The following is a 14997-nucleotide window of genomic DNA, read 5'->3' as shown; positions in this document are numbered from 1 at the left end:
AAGTTTAAATAATTTTTCTGCTGACCTATCTCATGACTGTTTCTTTAGCTCTACTCACAATTCTGCTGTATCTGAGGCCTGCCTTTTGCAGCTTTCCCAAAACCCTCTAGTTTTATGGATTCCCTCAATTCCCCCTCTCTCTTCACCCAAAAGGAAACCTTACCAATTGTGTCATTTATTACTTGCGTTTTGTGGTCTTACTATAATATTTTTGTTTCCTGTCTGCTTAAAGCATGTTTTTGTTGGCACTAAGCATTGCTGTATTAAAACACAGCAATTTAGTGCTGTGAAGGTCCAGTCAGTGGAAAGGGCATAAATTATGCCTGATAATAGTTACAAGTCATTGTTCAAAAATCTCTTGCCGATTCCAGGGTCTTAACTCAAAACCTTCCTCCATTTCTATTGCATCATCCACCATCTCCGTGACATTTTGAGCACCTGTCTGCGAATCCATTTCCTACCTCTCTCTCTTGTGTGATAAAAACTTCTTGAACAGTTTTGTTCATCTCTTGTCGCACACACTGAAGTATGCAAGGTATTACTATTAATATCACTACCAAAACACCCAATACATATGGAGACCTATCTTGCAAAGTTCCCTTAGCCAAGGTGCAAAGCTCCTTTCTTAGGACAAATTATCTGACCAGGACCCACCATCTTCTTTAATTGGAGCTGTCAAATCTTTCAGCTTTTGTATGCTTTTGAGGATGGATTCAGAGTGATCAGACCGGTTCATCCAACACAATCCTTCCAATTCCTCACAACCATGTCCTTGTGCCAGTAAAAGAAAATCAATTGCTGCTCTGTTTGAAAGGGTGGCATTTCTAACACTATTACATTGGTCAACATGTCACGGATTGCAGTGGATGTGCCATTAGTTTGTTTACTCAGCCAATATCCAAACCAATCTAATTCTTTCAATGCCATTGCTGAAGCCAGCTGGGGTAAAAACAAACCTTCTGAAACCCTTTTTGCAGCCTTCCAAGGCATGAAATTACTTCTACAGCTCTCATCATAATGACGAGAACTTGGAGCTTTTTGGCAGGATTCATGGGACAGCTGATTGCTGTGAAAACAATTCCTGTTCCTATGGATCATATACAGGAGTGATGAAAAAGAAAAAAAACCACGGTCTAAATTGACAGTAGACCTTCCATTGCAACTACCTAAGTGGTCTAATATTATTCCAAATTTAGAAAAAATTTGGATTCAAATAAACACTTCCTTGCCTTACTTGTAAGATATGGTCATAATGATGTAAATCCACAATATGAAATTCCTTCTCACCATGAGATCAAAGAACTTATAGGAAGAATGCAAAAAAATTATTATAACTTTACCTGATAAGCCTCCAAGTGTAACAGAGATGCTAACAGCTTGCAGTAAGCTCATCTCTCCAAAACATCTTGCTAAAGTGCAAGTCAATGCTTTTGGAAAGCAGATTGCAGATTCTTAAGAAAAGTTAGGAAACCATTGGGAGATATGCTGGGAAAGTCTTTGGGAGAAAATTGGGGACAAAAAATGGAAAAGCTTGAAAAGGCCCTTGAAGCACAAAGAAACATTTTCTAAAAATCTGTTGGTACTGCACAGTTGGACTCTGATAAAAAGGCTTGTGGCTTTGCTTGTGGTAAAGCAGGACACATGAAAAGAGATTGTCCTACAACAACAGTCAAACCTAAACCACTTTCTATTTGCCCTCAGTGTAGGAAAGGGAAGCATCTTGCCAAGTACTGTCATTCTCAATTTGACACCGATGGCAAAGCTTTGTCGTTAAACTCCAAAAAGAGCGCGGATTATCACCGCACCTTGACACAAGTAGTGACCTCCTTACAGTCAATTACCCAGTCAAATGGCATTGGTACCTCAGTCATTTATCCCTCAGTCAACCATCCCTCAAATGGTCCCAGGTCAATACCCACCCGTACAAGGTTTGAATTGGCCCCCGCCAAAATTGATATACCTTTTAAATCATTTCTGATATGAAAGTATTTCTACTGCAATTATCAGGTTTTATCAGCAAAGACAGGAGCTTTTGATTCTAGGCAGAGCTAGTACCAAAATTTTCAGACTTTCAGTCCTTCCAACGGTTGTTTCAGTAGATTTTAACAATAAACCAATATATTTAAATCTTGCATGTAACGTTCCTATAGCGACTCCACCAAAAACACCTATAGCTATTGCATTTCTTCTACCCATGAGTACAGCCAAGCAAAACAACTTTCCAGAGAATTCAATGCTGTCTGTGCCATTTGGAAGCTTGAGATCTTTTGGATGCAATTTTTGGACCGCAAGCAAGCAAAATTGACTTGCTTCCTGACTCACTGTGGTAAAACAATTTACATTACAGGCATGCCGGATACTGGTGCAGATGTCACTGTAATCTCTCACATGTTTTGTCCCAGAGGTTGGGATTTAGCAGCTCCTGCAGGTTCTCTCACAGGGACTGGAGATGCTACCGTATGTTTGCAAAGTGCATCCATGATTAACATTACAGGTCCTGAAGTAGAGACAGCAATGGTGCGTCCTTTTCTTGTTCAGAAGCTTCTCACCGTCTGGGGGAGAAACGTCCTGTCCCAATGGGAAGCAGAACTGGAGGTGGGACTGTGATGGAAACCACGTCAAAACCTGCCACTTGAAAGCTGAACTGGAAAACTGATCCTCCTATATGGATTGATCAATGGCCTTTAACAGAGAAAAAATTAAATAGCCTTAAAGGATTGGTAAAGGAGCAATTACAAGAAGGTCACATCACACCCACAAAGAGTCCCTGGAATTCACCAGTATTCGTCATCCACAGGAAGGCATTGGACTCCTGGAGGTTGTTTCATGACATGAAGATCAATGTAGTGACTGAAGACATGAGATCTCTTCAACCTGGACTTCCTTCTTTATCAATGATCCCAAAACACTGGCCTCTCATTGTCATTCATTTAAAGGATTGTTTTTTCCACATCCCACTTCATCCCAATGATGCTCTAAGATTTGCCTTTTCAGTTCCAGTCATCAATCAAAGAGAACCCATGCAGAGATAGCACTGGAAAACATTGCCTCTAGAAACGAAGAATTTGCCTATAATTTGACAATATTTTGTCGCACAAGTTTTGTCTCCAGTTCGACAGAAGTATCCAAGATCCGTGATTTCACACTACAGGGATGATTTGCTCATCACAGCTCCAACGAAGCCAGAGATGGAGCAAGTTTTCCTAGTGTTGTTACTGAAATCCAAAATGCTGGACTTAAAATATCCATACCCAAAATTCAAGAAGTTCCACCTTGGAACTATCTGGGATGGAAGATGACTGAAAAAACTATTACACTGCAGAAGATACAGCTCCAGACCAGTGTCAACACCCTGCAAGACTTACAACAGCTTCTAGAAGATGTCAGTTGGGTCAGACCTGTTTTGGGAATCACGTACGATGAATTGGGTCCACTTTTTAATTTGTTGAGAGGAAGCTGCGCCATCGACTCTCCTGAACTGTAATACCTGAAGCTCGCGCAGCGCATGATGAGGTCATGGAGGCTCTCCAAAGACCATAAGCTCATCGCTGTATTCCAGAAAAGCCATCCTTTTCTGCAATTTTAGGAGGAAAGATGCAACTTTGTTCTGTCATTTTTCAATCAGACCCTTCTGAGAGAGATCCTTTGTTGAGAATAGAATGGGGTTTTCTTCCCTCAAGGTTTTTAAAGACAATTTTTACAGTCTTAGAGAGGATAACACAAATTCTGATTAAGGCCAGAACAAGGTTATTAAGTTGAGCAGGTGAAGAATTTGCAGTTCTCTATTTACCACTGAAAAAAAGTATCTTGATTGGGCAATGCAAAATACTGCCAATTCTGATGATTTGCAACGAGAATTATTAAATTTTGCAGATATTGCTTCTGTTCATTACCTGGCTCACAAATTGTTGCAGGCAAAATTGAGTTTTAGAGAGCAACCTTTGTTAAGTAAAGAACCTTTAAACACAATAACTCTCTTCACTGATGGGATCTGGCAGAAGTCACAAATCAGTCATTACTTGGTTGAACCAAACCAAGTTCCCAACTAAAACTTGGGAATCAGATATTCAAATAGTAGAGGGATCTGCTCAGATGGTTGAGCTTGCTGCTGTGGTTCAGGCTTCTCAGTTCTTCCCACAACCTTTTAATTTATTCACACATTCTGCCTTTGTTGCTAATGTGGTTAAAAGAATAGAAGGATCAGTTCTAAAGAATCCTAGTAATGACACTTGATATCATTGGCTTTCATGGCTTTTTACAACTTTACAATAACAAACTAATCCACAGTTTGTTTCTCACATCAGGGCTCATTCTTCGCTTCCTGGATTTTTCGTGGAAGGAAACGTGAGAGCGGACAAACGGACAGTGCTTATTTCAAACACTTTGCCAAACATTTTGGAACAAGCAAAACTGAGTCATGCCTTTTTTCACCAAAACGCACAACCAGCTGTGCGAATGTTTCAAATTTCCAAACGTCAAGGTAAAGCTATCATTAGTACTAGCCCTGACTGTCAGCTTGTGCAGCCTCCTGTTTCTAGAAAGAGTTGTTCAACCCACGGGGTTTTCAAAGCCTGCACTTATGGCAAATGGATGCCACTCAATAGCCTTCCTTTGGTATTTTTACCAATACTCATGTTTCAGTGGACACTGTCTCTGGTGGAGTTTTTGCTTGTCTTCACACAGGGGAAGCAGGTAATCATGCCTGTCAACATTTTTAGCAGAGCTTTTGCTTCACTGGGTGTGCCCCAAGAAGAAAAAACTGACAATGATCCCACAGATGTATCTCAAAAATTGGCCATATTTTTAAAGATTGGGGTGTTTGTCATATCCTTGGTATTCCACATTCTCCCACAACCAAGCAGTTGCTGAGAGGACATATCAGACATTAAAACTCATTCTGGATCAAGAGAGGGGGGAGTGGAGGTCACACCACAGATGAGGTTAAACAAAGCTTTGCATGTTTTAATTTCTTAAACAGCTCTGTTGCAGAACCTGATCCACCGATTTCTAGGCATTTTTACAATAACACACAGGCAAAACTGAAAGAAAATCCTCCTTTTTTAATTAGAAACCCTGGGACAGCACCAATTGAAGGTCCTTTCTCATTAATCACTTTGGACCAAGTGTTTGCTTCTTTCTCTACAGGTGCAGGAATTAAGTGGGTCCCAGCAAAAAACGTCAAACCATATCGCACCATATCGCAGGACAGTTGACGAGCTCAACACCGTAGAAGCAAGTACGCAGACGTGAGCCAAACAGAGGGATCACGGGTCACACCTGACTTTCCTTGTGCATCGGTGGAACCTGCAAACTCTGATTTTATGTGGTTTATAAATGTGTCACTTGTTGGTTTCATAGAGCTCTATGGGAGAAAGCGTAGGTTTTCTTTGGGTAATTTTTATTAAAGGTCAAAAGTAATGTTTTTGAATTGAGAAGGATATGGGAGGAGCTTTAGCCAACAATTAGCTCACAAAAAGGATGCTGCAAAAATCAAATGTTACTACGGTGTCAGTTTTGATTGCTTCTTCTAGTGCAGAGTTTTAGTCAATTTATAGTGTAGATTTGTCTGTGCAACAACCAAAACCAAATGTCTGGGTGACCTTAGCCAAGGCAGCAGGCTCGGATACCATGTCTTTGTCTAATTCGGAACAGAAAAGCCTTTCTCAACCTGACTAGTCAGTGTGCCAGTAAAGAATTTGCCCTTGGTCAAAAAGCAATTCAATAGTAAGCCTGGTGAAATTGACAATGGGAGGAGCCCTGTAAAGGCTTGTAACATCTGGGAAAAAGAACTTCCCAAAGCAGTACCTGAACCCCAAGAATTAGAAATCCTTGGTCCTTTAACAATGGATTTTTGCCTTACATTTACAGCTAATGATTGGCAAGAAAGTGATCCTCCAAGGTACAATGTTACTCCCCATTATTTTGCATACAGAAACTCAAGGTTTTGGTGTAATTATTAAGAATGTAGGGAGGTGCTTTCTAAAGCTGACCAATATCCATGACAATTACCAAAAGGATGTTGGTTCACCTGTGTAGATAGGCCCTGGCAGGGCATCCCATCATGCCCTGAAGGTGGCCCATGTAGCAATGGGATGCTCACTGTAATTGCGCCTACTGCCAAAGCGGTCATTAGGAAAAAGCAAAGGGGAACAAGATCTGGTCGTCATTATCGTGAATACTGTAGAAGTGATTTCCCGCCTTGGAAGGCAGCGAAAAGGGTTTCAGCAGGTTTGTTTTTACCCCAGCTGGCTTCAGCAATGGCATTGAAACCATTAGATCGGGTTGCATGTTGGCTGAGTAAACAAACTAATGGCACATCCACTGCAATCCGTTACATGTTGACCAATGTTAATAGTGTTAGACATGCAACCCTTCAAAATGGAGTAGCAATTGATTTTCTATTACTGGCACAGAGACATGGTTGTGTGGAATTTGAAGGATTGTGTTGTATGAACCGGTCTGATCACTCTGAATCCATCCCCAAAAGCACAAAAAAGCTGAAAGATTTGACAGCTCCAATTAAAGAAGATGGTGGGTTATGGTTAGATGATTTGTTCCAAGGATGGAGCTTTGCACCTTGGCTAAGGGGACCTTGTAGAATAGGTCTCCATATGTTGGGTGTTTTCCAGTGATACTGGTAGTAATACCTTGCATACGTCGGTGTGTGTGTGACAAATGATGGACAAAAGGACCAAAGAAGTTTTTATCACACAAGAGAGAGAGGTAGGAAATGAATTCACAGAGAATTCTCAAAATCTCACACAGATGGTGGATGAAGGTATAGACGTGGAGGAAGGTTTTGAATTAAGAGCTTAGAACAGGTGAGACTTTTTTGGAACAATCACTTGGAATTGCTATCAGACATGACTTTTGCCCTTTGAACTGACTGGACTTTCACAGCATTAAAATTGCTGTGTTGGAATATAGCAAGGCTTAATGTGAGCAAAGATGCTTTAAGCAAGTAAGAAGCAGGTATGCTGCAGTAAAGCTATGAAATGCAAGGTAGGTAATAAACAACACGGTTACAAAGGCTTCTATTTACCTGAACCGTGAGGGGGAATTGTGGGAATCCTTCAAATCAGAGGGTTCTGGGAAAGCTGCAAAAGTCACATCTCAGAGAAAGCTGAACTTTGGTTAGAGCTAAGCAGTAGATTTGTCAGCAGAAAAGTTATACAAGAAGTAGAAAACTAAGGACAATAAGAACAATGGTTTCTGTCTATTACTGTAGAATCCAGGACATTCATATGTCTGAGATGTAACACAACAGAACTCCCTTTGGTCATCAGCAAACAGCTTCGTTTATTGCCTTCAACACCCACAGCCCATTTAGCCCATTCCAAACTCCCAGGACGAGACATCTCATTGGTCTATCTCTGTGCCCCCAGACTCTGAACTAATGCAATTTCTGCATCTTAGGAGAGCTCCCACTGCCTGGGAACTTCTGTCAGTCAGTCCAGAGGCTGCTCCATGGAGCTGAGCTGGGCTGCTCATTCTAACTTGATTGATACTGGCGCACCAGTGTATTAACGCTTGGCTGGAATGACTCCCTGAGCTACAGAAAAGTATCTCTAGCAAGATATTAGGAACTTCTAAGCTTAATAATTGTAATATTTGCGCAATTATCCCATTTAAAAAAAAACAATATTTAAGGTAGCAGTAATTTTTAATGAATAGTTTAGAAAATATATAAATAAGGGATAATTTGGTTCAAATAATAGCACATAAGCAAAAGATACCGCAGGGTACGGAGGGCAGAGTTCTTGACCCTTGCCACTTCACGTACAAGGTTGCCATGTGAAAATCACCTCTTATACGCCATATGTCAATACCATCTCCTCCTATTTTCGGTTCGTCACTTTTCTGTCTCCGCCTTCCTCACCACATTTACCACGCATGCGCCACCAGTCGGTTTGGTGGTCGCACAAGTCTTCGGGGGTCGTCACTGATGAAGGCCCTGTAGTCTTCTTCGTTGTCCTTTAATTCACCTTCGGGTTACACATGCGCATCAAGCCAGTACGTAGCCAGTACAGCCAATGTAAGCCAAGACTAACGTATCACTCCATCTACATATCAAGGCAATAAATCCCTTAGAATTAGCATTTGTTGGGACCGAACCAGGTTCTTGCTCATTTTTAGCACCTGTATCTTCAGCTTCTTTCCTGTGGTCCTTGAGAACAGCAGCTGGGAAGGGGGATGGAGCCCCTCCTCTCCCTCTCTTCTTTGGCATTACAACTTTTTAACTATTTATTATTCTCAAATATTAATTACTCTATCAATATCAATTACTGTTTCAAATTTTATCAGCACGAATGATACCTATTTATCACAATAATGGAGCCCTGTGCATTGTGTTTTAAGGCTTACAAGCAGGTGTAGTGTTTGAAAGAAGCAAGCAGTGTTTTAACAAAAGCTACGTATGCTTATAGTGGTTGCACAGAACTACTGTCAATATGCTTTTGCTTTGTGTGAGTGGTCAAAAAACTTTTCAAGTCAGTTGTACCATTAAGTTCATTGCCTCCTGCCAGGGATGTGAGCTGCTGGCATCTTCCCACTGTAACAACCATGTCATGAGACTGATGCTGGAAAACAAACAGCTCGAGGCGCGTTCCTCAGCAGTCCCGTCCGTTTCGTGATTCGTACAGAGACCCGCGGCCAGCAATACTCAGCTGAGGACCAGAAGAGACCGGAATAGCCCGGGCACTGCAGCTTCACTGCAAGGCATCCGGCAGCCTTGAGGGTACAAAGCGAGCACAGGTCGGAGCTGCTCGTGTCCGGAGCGCGCCCGGAGCAGCTCTCCCAGGCCGCAGCCCCTCCCAGGCCCAGCTGCGGGCGCAGCCGGGGCCGCTCCGCCTGCGCGGGGCCGCTGCCGGGGCGCTGTGGCGGCTCCTCCCGCGGGGCGGAGCTGAGGCGGCCCCGGCGGCCCCGGCCCGGCCCCGCTGCGCTCCGAGCGCGGCCCCGGAGCGGCCCGGCCGAGGCGGCGAGGGACGGGCGGCGAGGGGCCGGGGGCATGGGGCGCTCCGGGAACCGGCGGACATCCCGGCAGAGGGGAGAGAGACGTGGCAGAGGGAGGAGTGAGCGGGAGAGGGGAGAGATGCTGGGAGGAGGGGGAAAATCCCAGGAGAGCGGGACGAGCCCGGGAGTAGGGGAGATCACGGGACGGGGGCGGGGGTGAGATCCGTGGCAAAGGGTGGGTAGCCTTCCAAGAGGGTAGAGGCGGGGAAACAGGAAAGAGCCCTGGGAGAGGGGAGAGATCCTGGAAGAGGGAGGAGTAATCGGGAGAAGGGCAGATCCAGGGAGACGAATAAAGGCACTGGCTACATACAGCCCGGGAAAGGAGGGAGCTTGGGACAAGGGGTAGCTTAGGACTGGGGAAAAGCCGAGAGAGGAGGGAGAACCCAGGAGACAGGGGACAACCTGAGAACAGGGAGGAGATCCGGAGTAGAGTGGAGAGGGCCTGGGAAAGAGGGGAAAGAGATGAGAGAAGAGAGCCCAGTGGGGGGAGTCCAGGAGCGGAGGCTCCTGCAGGCGGACTGGGAACCCGGAGAGCCCGGAATCACGGAGTCCTGCAGCCGGGCCGAGAACGGGCGCGGGTCAGTGCGGTTCGGGAGAGCGCGGCTGCGGGGCTGGCTCCGGAGGCGGAGGCGCGTGGAAAGCGCTGCTCGGCAGCCCCGGCGGCGCTGAGAGCACAGCCCTGCCCGGGGAGGCAGCACCACGGGCGCCGCTCGGCTTCCCAGCCCGGCCACGGCACCGCTCGGCTTCGCCGCCGGATCCGCGGCAGCTCGGAGCATCGCTCCCTGCCCGGGCCCGAGGCTCACCTGCGCCAAGTGCACCAGAGCATCGCCTCTGCCTTGACAACCCAGAGCGAGCAGTGCCCGGCAGGGACTGCAGATCCCCTTTGGTGGCAGAGAAAAAAGAGCAAGGAATCTTCCATGGGAGAACCTAGGCAATAGGATGGGGTGTCAGTGTCCAATGTGTTCAGATGCACTCACAATGGTACTATTGCTCTTGGCTCAGAACATGGAATAGAAGTGGGCAGACACAAATCAGAAGCTGGTTGCAATATCCAGGGATCACTTATCAGAAGAAAATGCTAAGCAACTGCTGGAATGCTTAATGGATGACTGATTACCCTTTGCCAAGTAATCTGGACTTGTTAGGGGCAGCATACTTATGTTTAAAAAATAACTCTAGAGATATTCTTAAGAAAATTTTGAAGAAAGGCTCATACACCCACATTTTAATGCAGTTGCTGTGGGTTTGATAAATGAAATCTGCTTTAATGTCTTGATTTTCCTAAAGATTTGTGGGGGTTTTTTTTTCACATCCATGCATGCTAAGTTTGAGAATCTAAGGTAAGGTCTTTTTATAGGGGATATGGAAGAGACAGGTCTTCAGCCAGCAATATGTCAGTGAGAGACAGCTGAGCGATGATTACTGAGAAGAAGAACAGCCCTGCAATAGAGGTGTGAGCTGCATTGCACAGCGCTTGCTGTGGGCCAGAGAGCACAAAGCAGGCTGGCCTGGTGGGCCTGAATATTTCTGCCAAACACTCTGCATCTCACACCTTTGCTCGGGCTCAGTGCAGAAATGCAGGATTGCAGGCGCTTCCTCCCAGAGCTGCGTGAGGCGCTGGCTCCTGCAGATGTGCCCTGCCAAGCTGTCCCTGCCTCACACTGGCCTCGCTTCCCCTGGCACAAGAGCCAGGCCTGAAGGAGCTGCCCTGTGCTCTAGCCTGCTGAGCAGCCCGGCTCCCTGCCCCGGTGCCCAGAGTGCTGCACACACTGCTGACCTTTGCCAGGAGTTGCAGGGCAGCCGGCAGAAGAGGAGGAATCCTCAGGCAGCCCAGCGGCCCTCGGCTGCCCTTGGCCTTTCTCTGCTGCTGGGCACACTCCAGAGGGCCAATGCCTCCAGGCTGGGCTGTGCCCAGCACGGCTGCGCTTCCCCTCAGCAGCAGCCAGCTGCCACCTGGGCTCTGGGAGTGGAGGATTAACCCGCTGCCGGGAACAGGCACCCAGGGCCCGGCTGCTGCCTCTTGCAGCTCCAAGGGCCTCCTTCCAGCCTGCCTCTGCCAGGGCTCAGCCTGCTCCGGCCTCTGCCGGGGCTCTGCTGGGGCTCCACCCCAGCCAAGGCCGGGCCCACTCTCACCTCCCAGGCGCTGACAGCTCTGCACCACAGGAGACCTTCCTGAGCACCCTCTCTGATCTTTCTGCTTTCTCACTTGAGCAAGGCTCTCCTCCAGCCAAAGAGATTATTGCATTTCGGGATACAAATCCAAGTGGCAGGAGCCCCAGTGCTCTCCAGTCACAGCTGAAGGCCTGCATCTGCACAGGGTGTTTGGGCTGCCTCATTCTTCTTTTGGTTTTGCCTTCAAATGCCATTGCCCTTTCTCCCTTTAAATAGAAACACCAAAGCTGTCCAAAAACAGACCAGTGGACCAGATTCTAAAGGCAGTGTGGTCTGTGGAGGATGAACGAAGAACATCCTTTTTCCCGACTTTCACACCATTCCAAAGACACCGTGTCACTTTCCACCTTTAAGAAACAACAGATAATTCAGAAGAAATTCTTGAGCGTATTCGCTGAGTGAGAAGGAAGGAAATCTTCAAGGTGAGTTGTGGTTTCAGAAATTGTATTCATTTTCAATCTTACTCTGCAGTCCTATTAGACAATCCTACTATTACCCTAACCTTAACCCTAATCCTAATCCAAATCCTAATCCTAATCCTAATCCTAACCTACAATCCTACTCTAAACTGGTGGATGAATAAATGGTCCTGATGTGGTTGTCACGTTGTTGTCTTCCTCCTCTTCTTCACTGAAACAATCAGTGGCACCAGGCTGGACGCAGGCTCAGCAAATGTTACAAATGGATGCTGCCAAAAAGGGAAAAAAAACAAATCAACAAAAAATAATGGACCATGACTTTCCAAGCTCAGTGCTGCACAGGATTCCTCTGGCTTATAGAAGGATGCAGGAAGAGGACCAATGGGACCATCTACACCTCCATCTTTATGTGCAGGACTTTGCCATCACAGGCAAATGTGGCCCAGAATCCTACTCATCCATTTATCCAGGTGTCTTCATCTTGCTAGGATTTTTGCCCTGCCAGTGCCTTAGAAACGGTGCTTTCTGTCCTTGGAGTTTCTTCTTTTCAGGAATCTCTAAAGCCTCACACTGGTCCCTCTCTTTGAAAGACAGGAACTGTGCTGATTCCCACAGGGAGACAGAGCAGCGTCTACCTTTCCATGCCCTGCCACTCGTGTGCTGGATGGCTCCTTCCTTCCCAGCAGGGCCAGCTCAGTGGCACTGGGCCCTGCAGTTCCCTCTCTGCCACACAACCCAGCAGTAACCCTGGCACAGTTCCCGTCTGCTTGAGCGTGCCAGGCAGCAGATGGGGCTGGGACAAGTCCCTCCCAGCTGTGCCTGTTTGCGTGGCAGAAACCTCTAAGGGTGGGCTGGGGGGTGCAAACCAGGGCCCCTCACAGGCTCACAGTGAGCCCCCCCAGACCCCTCCTGCCCACGGCCAAATCTCTGACCCCTAGGCTGGGACTGGCTTCCTTGGGTTCCTGCACCACCATTTCATGTCTCTGTACCCTGCATTGCTCTACTTCAATTCTTTTGCCATTAGATAAAATTGAACACCCCACCAAATGACAAAAGAGGGAGACTGAAACAGCCAGAGGAGCTCTCCGGCTCAGGAAATGCAGAGAGAGGTGGAGTTACTCAGTTTTGTGAAGAACAGGCCCCAGGGAGACTTTATTGCCAATTTCCAAGACTTCAGAGTGGCTTTGAAGAAAGTGAGTGACATCTTTTATAACAGGGCCAGTTACAATAGGATGTGGGTGAATATTTTTAAACACAAATAGGATCTAATCAGAACTTGTGTACTCAGAGCATGGTGCAACCCTGGCACAGGTTGCCCCAAGAGGTTGTAGGTGCCCCATCCCTGCAAGCATTCCGGTTCCAGTGGGAAAGGGCTCTGAGCAACCTGATCTCTTTAAAGATGTCCCTGCTCATTGCAGGACACTTGCACCAGAGGACCTTTACAGGGCCCTGCCAGCCCAGCCCAGTCTAGGATTCCTCACCATTTTCATTTGAAGAGCACCAAGAGTGGAGGTGAGGAGGAAGGGGGCTCATGTGATGCCTTGGACTTGAGTGGAGGAGGAGCCCATCCCTCAGAGCCTGTTTCACCTGCAGCCCCTTCACATTTTACCTGCAGGAGCTCCCTGGCAGACCAGCGCTGCTCCTCGTCTCTCTGCAGGCAGCAGCACAGGAAGTCACGCAGGCAAGGCGAGAATCGTTTGGGCTGCTGCAGCCGTGGGGTCCCTACTGTGGCTATCAGTTGTGTAGCCTGGAGAAAAAGGAGACACCAGGCTCCACTTGCTGCTTTCGCATCTCTAAGTGCTCTCCCACCTCCCTTAGTTTAACCTCTGTTCTTCAGTGGCAGTTTCTGCCCTGGCAGAGACCCAGAGATCATTTTCCTTTACCAACCAAACACCCAAACCCTGATGCAGCCACAGCTTTTCCACCATCCCGCAGATCTTGCCTTGGCAGCTGATTTCATTGGCTGACCTAGTTAGTGGGAACTACATCAGCAAAAGCACATTTGCTTCTCTGAGGATTCACACCAGCTTGAGAGGCTTTTTGGAAGAGGGACTGTGCCATACAAACTAATTTCAAGGCTTAGTACATGAAAGGCATGTCTGCAGTGCTTGTTGGTCCTTTAAGCGCACGTGCCCAAGAACTAAACTCATCATACTTTTTGTGCTTTTCTTGAAAACAATGGTCATTGGAAGGAAAGAAAGGGAATCCATCAATTAAATCCCAGGAAAGGAAATCAACATTTGCAATCTCATCTTCAACAGAGACACATTTAGATGCCTGCACAAATGTATTGGGATGAAAATTCCTGCTTGGGCACAAAGGAGCCACCTGCAGCTCTGTCTCTCAGCAGTCTGAAAATTGCAGGTTCCCATTTTGCAGCAAAAGAAAAATTGTCATGGTCAGAAGAAGGAGAGGTGCCATCCCTATGGCCACCCTCTGCTCATTTGGCTACTCAAGTCAATGCATTAATGGTAGGCCCATGCCAGAAAGAGCCAGGAAACAAAGGGGAGGCTTTGGCAGCCTGTCCGCATCACCAGGCTCTGGCTTGGTGACACAGAGAATGTGCCTTTGGCTAGGAGAGAAACACGGTGACTGAGTGTTTCAGCAGCACTGTACAAGAAGCAGAAGAGACTCAGTGGCCTTTACACTCTCATGCCCAGGTTTCAGGCATGTTTCCCAGTGAGAAGAAACAGTACAGGGAGATAGGCTCATCTCTAAAGACCACAGTTTAGAAACTTTGTTGGGTTTGTGTTGCCTTCCTTCATTTCTGGAAAGATAACAGCAGTTGTCAGATGCTTCTTTTCTGCTATTAAGGCCATCTCCACAGCCAAAGGACTGGAAGCACTTAAAAGCCAAAGGAAAGTGTTGCCTGAGAATAGAGTTTGTTTGGAGTTTGTTTGCATGTGGTAAGGCTTGAGTTCCCCCACTGCTGCAACCACAACTACAGCAGATGCTGATGTGTTGCAGGCACATTTTTAGGAGGGGTCCTTGGTGGAAGCAGTTCAGGCAGATGGCAATGGGCTTTTGTCCAATGGCACGCAGGACAAGGGACAGGTGAGAAAGAGAGTGGGATCAGTGAGTATTTGCTCCTTACCGTGATGGGACTTTGGTTCCAGTAGGGAGGTTCTTGCTCTATCATTTCAATCCCCACAATTCCAAAAGACCATATGTCCACTTTGGGACCATATGGTTGACCTGTCAGCACTTCGGGTGCCAGCCACCAAGGAGTCCCGACTACCGAGCACCGTCTGCTCTGCTGAGGGCTGAGCTGAGTAGAGAGGCCAAAATCACCTGAGGAGAAAGCAAAACACTGTTTCTATTTGAATTCTGTGCAATTAGGAAAGCAAGCCAAAGAATTCCCCAGTAGAAGTGTTTGAAAATGTGCTGTTGAATC

The sequence above is a fragment of the Melozone crissalis genome, unplaced genomic scaffold (genome assembly GCF_028551555.1).
Source record: "Melozone crissalis strain CALT ecotype California unplaced genomic scaffold, PUWL_Pcris_2 ptg000044l_1, whole genome shotgun sequence".
NCBI lineage: Eukaryota > Metazoa > Chordata > Aves > Passeriformes > Passerellidae > Melozone > Melozone crissalis.
Note: the sequence above shows the minus strand (reverse complement) of the source record.